This window comes from Dipodomys ordii, unplaced genomic scaffold (assembly GCF_000151885.1).
Source record: "Dipodomys ordii isolate 6190 unplaced genomic scaffold, Dord_2.0 Scaffold101, whole genome shotgun sequence".
Classification (NCBI taxonomy): domain Eukaryota; kingdom Metazoa; phylum Chordata; class Mammalia; order Rodentia; family Heteromyidae; genus Dipodomys; species Dipodomys ordii.
In genome coordinates, this window is record NW_012267317.1 from 1,051,547 (window position 1) to 1,059,542 (window position 7,996).

The following is a 7,996-nucleotide window of genomic DNA, read 5'->3' on the forward strand; positions in this document are numbered from 1 at the left end:
CAATGTCATTCTTTCTGACCGAAGCATAAAATTCCATTGTGTATATATACCACATTTTCTTGATCCATTCATCTACTGAGGGGCATCTGGGTTGGTTCCAGATCTTAGCTATGGTAAATAATGCTGCAATAGACATAGTTGTGCTGGTAGCTTTAGTGTGGTCTTGTCCTAATTACCTTTTCTGTCTTGAGGACACCCAAAATCTCAGCAAACTCCAAGTGCGTGGTACATTGCTATTAGCAATAGATAATGTGTTGCAGATCAGATCTTCCGTTGGCATTGTACCCAGATTTCCCACCCGCAGGCCCAGGCCAACACCACCCCGGTGTATTCCACGGCCCGTCCTGCAGGTTCCTCTGTGTTGGTGGAAGTGGCAGGAGCTTCTTCTGCTGTAAGGCTAAAGATGCCCCATTGTACACGCCCTCCTTCCCCTTACCTCTTATGCACACCCAGACCACTCCACTTCTTGGCTGGATGAACCATTGCTGTGGAGTCCTTTCCTCTGCCAGCCGGGGCAGGGCCAGGCGCGGGGGTTAGAAGCCTCAGTCCCTGCTAGATGTCCACCGGCCCCGGCAGTCCACACCTTCCTCCTTTCCCTTTTCCTTTCTCCTTTTGCCCGAGTTCCAAGTGTGAGGGCTTCCGGGGCTGCCTGTGGCCCGCGCTGCCACAGACCCGGCTCGCCTCTCTGCCCATCCCAGGCCTTCCTTCACAGCGGCCATCTGAGCACTTTGCGTCTGTTCTGGTTCTTCATCCTGGCCTCTCCGTAGTGATTTATCTAGCTTTCAGAACAAAAGGCTGAAAGGCCTAATTGTGTATGTGGCTTCTGGGGTTGTTTAGATGTATAAATATTTTAATAGGGTTTTTATTCCTTCATAACAAATACCTTAGAAACCCTTGTACCAGAAGAAAATGCCGTGTTTTTCCCTCTTAAAACAATGGAAGGGATTTTATTTTCCTCCTCTACTATAGAGAGGAAAGGCAGGAGACTTGTCACCACTTTAAGTGTCCCTAAAAAGCACGTGTGCACTGTGCCACTCTAAAGCCACTCTGAATCTCCAATGGTGTGGATTCTCCATTGTCCCGTCTAGAACTCAGCCCTCTACCCCAAATCCAAAAGCCAGAGGGGTGTCCACAGCGGGCACCCCTCATGTTAACTAAACTTGCTAAGGAATGTGTTGCTGTCTCAGTGAGATGAAATACTCAAACCTCTCATGTGAGATGTTTCACAGGCAACTTAGACAACAAGAAATGCCACCATTGAGTTCCAGAAGGGCCCAGACCCATGAGTAGACCCTGTCAGAGCCGGAGAAGGGAGGAGACTGGGCGCAGGGGGAGGCGCCCGCCTGCCCGCCCATGCACCACCATTCGCCACGCAGACGCAGGAAGCGTGCTAGCTGTGTGCTGAGATGATCACGATGACCTCTGATCTGCTTCCTCACTGGGCCCTTCCCCTCCAGAGGCACCACACCTCTCACTACAAACCACCACCAGGAAGCCCCACGCGTCTTCCCAGGATGCCCTGCATCACCGGTGGCACTCCGAAGGCCACGGCGCCCAGGCCGGCTTCTCTCCGGGACCACGCAGCGGCCGCGCTCCCCTCATGGTGGAGTGTGGAAGGAGCACTGCCTGGCCTCGGGCTCGGGCAGGAGCACTCACTGCTGCCCTCGGAGCCGCTCGGCCGATGCTGTAATGCCAGGAACCAAGAGATGACGGCAGAGTTGAACTATTGCCTAAAAGCAATTACTGATTAGAATTGATTCTGTCCACAAAGCAAGGTGACAGGTGGGCTAGTTGTCACATTGCAGTAAACTTGGGCAAACCTTCTTCATAGCTGTTATGGAGAAGCTGCCTGATAGAAATGCGAGCGGCGCCCACCAGCCGCCCAGGCCTCCGTGGCCTCTCCAGCTGCAGGCCCAGCACCTTGGGTCCTGTAAAATGTCTTTGAGGATCTTGCCCTCATTCTCCGTCCCTCAGGGAGCCTTACGCCAGCCCTCGATGTGGGTGAGCCATGCTTCTGCAGCATCTCTTACTGTAACAGAAGATTATAAAACACAGACCTCACCGGCCATCTAATGAACTAATGGGACATGACATGTGACTGCATATTTGAAAGTTGCTGCTGTGCCTTGTTTGATTTGCCTAATTGCATGTTTTACTGCCTATTTTATGCAACCGTTGCCTGAGGAATACCTACTTCTTTATTACCAGCTGAGTCAAAATGCTGCCCGATCACGTTGGTGTGTCATTTTGATATCGCCTTCAAGTCCACCAACACGTGTGTGCTGGAGAGAGCCCAGAGTCGGGCGATCCAGCCACCTCCCACCGCCCCCTCCTCTGCTGGGAAAAACAAAACACAACTCGGGTGTAAATATGTCCGGATGAGAAAGAAAACATGAACACAACATTCACGCACGGTCTGCCCATGCAGAGGAACCCAAGGATCCAAGACAACGTGTGCGTGCCTGGCAGGCTACCACGGTCCAGAGACTGAGCCGTTGCCATGGCCGGGGGGGGGGGGGGGAAGAGGCGCGGGAGCAGAGCAGTCCCGGGGCAGGCTTTGTCTGGGCACTGCTCAAACAGAGAGCTGGATTCAGCCTGTGGGTTTGTGTACTTGGGGTAAGCCACCCCCATGCTGAAAGGCAGGCGGAGAAGCCCTGGGCTTGGCCTGATCTCATACCTTTGCGTCTCTCCTGGCATCCCACCCTCCCCAGGCCCCTCTACCTCCCATCGTGGGACACGGCCCTCTCCAGGGACAAGCCGCTGGAAGGAAGGGATGGACCCATGCGTGCGTGGGCAGAGAAACCCAAGCAATGAGTGTCCTTCGCGAGGAAAGGGAGATGATGCCCAGTGGATACCACGCAGAGCCGGAGCACAAAGACACTTCTGGATACATGAGCCTTTGGGTTCAAAGCCATCATACACAGCACACTCAGCTCCTGCTTCCCACGCAGAGGAAGAGAAGGGACAGCCACAGAGGGCCGGGCGTCGCCTCCTCCCTCCGCCCGCGGAGGGCCTGGCAGCACCTCACAGCTCACGGCAAGGACTACGTAACTCCAACGCTCCTGCACAGCCTGGGCCGCACCGAGGCTGCTGCGTGCAGGCGGGTGCCGTGGTGTATTTGCACGGTCCTGCAGCAGGCTCGGTGACGGGTCGGGCGCTTGGGTCTCCGGCGGCCAGTTCACTGCAGCTCATTCCATTTGCTGACCAAAAGCAACCAGAAGGATGGCCTCAGCCAGAAAGACCATTCAATTTAACTCAATTTTAGTTGACTCCGTTTGTGTCCAATTAAAGTAGCTGGGTGCCAGTGTCTCATCCTTGTAATCCTAGCTTCTCGGGAGGCTGAGATCCAAAGATTGAGGTTCAGTCTGTGAGACTCTTATCTCCAATTCGCCACCCAAAACTTCCAAAAGTGGAGCTGTGGTTCAAGTAGTAGAGCACCAGCCTTGAGCAAAAAAAGCCCAGGGACAGAGCCTAGGTCCTGAGTTCAAGCCCCTCTGCCGTCTCCGGCCACAGGGCCACCTCCTCTACAGTGTCGGCTTGTGTCTGTCCATCCACTGAAATAATCCAAGTGCCACCACAAGACACATTCCCCACAGAACAGATAACAGTTGCATGGCTCATGTCCTGGGCGAATGCAACTGCAGATTGAGTGCCAGGCCCTGAGTTCACACTCCAGCACAACAACAACAAAAGCTGGTCACTCACAGGACCAGCCGCCCAGGTCTCCTCCTGCCACTCACGGCAGCCCTCCCCACACGCGGGGCCTCCCATTCAGTGGGCCCAGGGTGAACGAGGGGCTGAGGCTTAGCAGTGCAGGTGTCCCCCATCCTTCCCTCTCCCTCTCCCTCCCTCCCTCTCTCCAGATGGTTATCATGTCCTAGTGCCTGCCTGAGAGCCTTGGCCTTCAGGAGACTCCCCTGCCAGGAGGCCAAAGCAGGAAGGAGGAGCCTCGGGCTGTGTCTCCCCCTCTAAGGGGGATAGGAGGGCTTGCAGGCGGGCGCTCTCCCTCTGGGAAGCTCAGCACAGCTTTCCATGCCCTCTCTGGGCCTCGACGCCTCTGTGAGCCAACCCTCTGGGGACAGGGCTCTCCTCTGCGCACCGGCTGATAGCCGTGCCCCAGCACCGCCCTCCAGAAAGATCCAGAAACTCACCATCAATGTCTACTCTTCCAGACTGTACCGAGGAAAGCCGTGTGTGCCAGGCAAGGCTGCTGCGAGGAGGAGCCACGACACACGTCCCCTCTGGCGGAGCACCAGAGCCACCCACCCGGGCCAGGCCCCCCTCCTGGCCCCCACCCCGGCCAGGCCCAGGAACTCACATCAGGAGAGTCAGCAAAGCAGAGAGGGAGGCCCAGGCATGGCTTGCTGGCGTCTTTCTTCAAAGTGCTGGCGAGCCAACGTGCACAGGTTTAATGTATTAACTTTCCCAGGGGCCGCTGCATCTTAAGTAGCTTGAAGATCACAGGGATGATAGCCGAACGGTCGGGTTCCCGACGGCTCTGGCACCAGGAACAGCATGGGCACGGGGATCAGAGGAAGGTCAGAAGAAGCAGGTCTGGGGTCCCTGCTTGTGCTCTCCCCTGGCCGCCAGGCCACCTGTCTTCCTGGGGCCTCTCTCTCCACCTCCCAATGTGCTGGAGGTCACCCTGTCCAGACTACAGAGACCACACAGCTGAGGTGCCTTTGGACCACTGAGGGGGCAGACGGTACAGGTGGAGAGGCCGGGGTTCACCTGGGCTCACTCCCCCCCACACACACACACCTGGGCCGTCTACATGACAGAGCCCGACTTTCTGCTCGGGCTGGCTGGGGGTGAGCTCCGCAGCCACCCCAGGAGCTGCCGTCCAGGCCCCCCTTCATGAGGCCCTGGCAAGGGAGCCTGTGCTGCCACTTGTGGCACAAACAGATTGGGTGGGAGTCTTGGGAAGGCCGTGGGGCTGCAGAGGCAGGAACTCCCATGCTGTGGAAGAAAACTCTACTCCAGAGCAAGCTCAGGCCCCGCGGACAGCAGCTGGACGGCACTGCACGGGGCTGAGGGAGCAGCCACCACCAGGGAGCCCCAGGGGCCCCGGATCCTGGGGCTGGTGGACAGTGGGGCCACCCGGTGCCCAGCCCTGCAGACACAGCACACAGCCGGCAGGAAGCCCACACAGGGGCAGCGGCAGTCTCTCCCAGCCCCAGTTCTGGGGTCCTGCGCTGGCCAGTGCCTGCTGGCCTGCTCTCTCCTGCATGGCTGTGTACCAGCACGGGAGCAGAGGCCCAGGAGGCCAGGGCTGCCCCAGGACCAGGCCTCATCAAGTCTGACCAAGTGCTTCAGCCCCACCGCCGCAGGCTGTGGCCACAGGACACCCAGTCGCTCTGGGCAGCCAGGAGCTGCAGTCTCAGCCAGCTGGAGACATCCCCTAGGCCAGGGACCGAGAGGAGCTGTGGGGCTTGGGGGCAACGTGAAAGGGCCAGTCCTCTCCAGGCTGCAGAGTGGCCTGGCTGCCAAGCCTGTGCTGAAACACAGTTTGCCAAAATGGGGGAACGATGGGAAGAAAGTTAAACTGGATGACTGGATGGAAACAGATTGTGTAGAACGGTAATCAGGGAGACAGGGGACCCTGAGGAGAGGAGATTTATGACCCCAGAGCAACTAGAAGTGCAGGGACTGGGTTGGGAGGTACACAGCTGGAGCGGTGAGACCCCCTAATTCAAACTGGGCAGCTGGGCAGACCTCTTGGACGAAGATGTCAGAGAGGCTAGCCCGGTGCCAGGCCCTTCCACCCCCAAATTGTGGAATTTCCCAAACTCTCTGGGCCCAAGCTGAAGGCAGAGTGAGGACGCCATCTAGCGGCAGGGGCTGGAGGGGGAGGGGAGTGCCTGGGAAGGCCGTCCTGGGGGAGGGGCAGGAGGCAGAGGCAACTGCTCAGGTGGGGAGGCCAGGATCCTGAGTGGGTGGGTGGGAAGGGGAAGGGAGCGACAGGGATGCACCTGGCCATTCAAAAGAAGGGCAGAGCCTAAGCAGGGTAGAGATGGACTCTGGGGGTCCCGTGTGGCAGAGGCTGGGCACAGGGAGGGGCCCAAATTGTCTGGAGGGGGAAAGGCAAAGAGAGAGAGCCCTCTGGTGTGTGGAGGTGGAAGGCCGCGGTGGCGGGGGTGGGTGGCGGCAGGGGTGGGTGGCTTGGGTCTGGATGCCCGGCCGGCCTAGGGCAGAGGCTGCAGCTTCTCTCTGGTTCCGTCTGGCACTCTGGTTTCCAAGACAATCGGGAGAAACTGTAATCCCCCCCCCCCCCAGTGAGTCCTCCAAGCAAAGCTTCAGTGGCAGGTTTTATGGCGAATCCTTGCTCTACCCTGGAAGGGCCAGCCTTTGACCTGCCCTCTGGGCGTCTGCAGCCAGACAAGGAAGTGTCATTCCTGTCTCTAGGGCAGGCCACCAGACACAACCTCCCCTCCCCACTGCCAGCCAAGAGGGAGCTGGCCCTGCCTGGGGCAGCTGTGCCCACATGCATTTCTGTGCAGCCCAGCCTTCTGCCTCCCCACTGAGCCTGGGGGGGGGCCCTGCGGGCCTCTGGGACCCTGCATCCATTGGTCTGTACTTAAAGCCTGAACAGCTTATAGGAAGAGTCCAAAGGGCCCAAAAGAGCAGGGAAAGGGGAGGACTGGAGCAACGGGCCGAGGACCCAGCTGCCACCCTACCAGCAACACCCACGTGTGGCTTGAAGCCAGATGCTGGGTCCTCATTGTGTGCGTTCTCTGGGAGCACAGGGGAGAGAGAGTCATTTCCACCTGCTCATCCACTAAGTTCCGCCCATCCAAGACCTGGTTCCGCACTCAGCACCCCAAGGGGGCTGGAGACTTGTTTCCTCCCCTGGCCCAGGAGTCCATGGAGAACTTCTTCATAATCCTAAAAAAGCAAGGGGAGGGGAGGAGAGCTTTTGAATTCATCCCCCTGGGGGAGGGGGAGCGGGCAGACAGGCTGGACCCTGCGCTCTTTCTCTGGAGGTTCCTGGCAAATGAACAGGATGAAGAAATGAATGAAGGAACAAAGAAAGGAAAAGGAAGGAAGGAGGGAAGGAAGGAAGGAAGGAAGGAAGAGGATGAATGTTTGTCTGCAAAGGAACTTGCTAGAAGGCCCCATTGGCAAAGTACTCACTTCGGACAGGCCTCTCCAAAGCCCTGGGGTGGGCTGGGGTCATAGGACAGCATTTGATGGGGGAGGCAGCAACGGAGGGCCAGTGTCCGCCTGGGGTGGGCACTGAGGAAACATCATAGGCTAGTGTGGTGGGTAGAGGCAGAACGAAAAGGAAGTTTCCACAACAAGGAGTCCCAGATTTTGTTTCTGAGTTTTAATTAGCATTCTCATTGGTTTTTTTTTTCTTTTCCTGGAAGTAGTCGCAGATCAGGGACCCCAGCACTACTGACCCCTAGGCTCCGAGTCCTCCTCTAAGACATCCCTCTTGGCTGGATGGCCAGTGCGGTCCCCTCTCGTCCCCGACTTCCTGTGGCTGCAGCCCCAGGATGGACATCTTCTGTCCTTGGGGACTGACTTAGGGCAGCGCTGCTGGCCGGCTGTGGCAAGGAGTCTGAGCCCCACATTCGACCCCCTCTAGCCCGGCATTGCTCCCGTGGGTTGGGTCTTGATCGTGGAGGAGTGTGTGTGTCCAGCCTTGGTCACTGGTGGGGGCGGGGGTTTGGGCACGAGGCCCCGAGGCCTGCACGCAGCTGCCCAGCCGCCTCCCTTCTGCCTGCTGAGGCGCAGCACCGAGACCCACTGAGCCACGCACCCGCTGCGGCCCTCCGGTCCCCATCCGCCCTCCCCTACCCTAAGCGGGGACCCTCTGCTCCCATCCCAGAAGTTTTTCTAAAGCTCTCAAGGCAGCCATGCCTTGCTCCAGGATGGTGGATATTCGGGCTCGGTGGTCCCACTGCCTCTCCACGCAAACCCTCACCTTGTCGCATGGGAGCCCCGGCGATGAAAGAGGGGCCGGGCAGCTTGGCCCTTAACCATTCGAGAG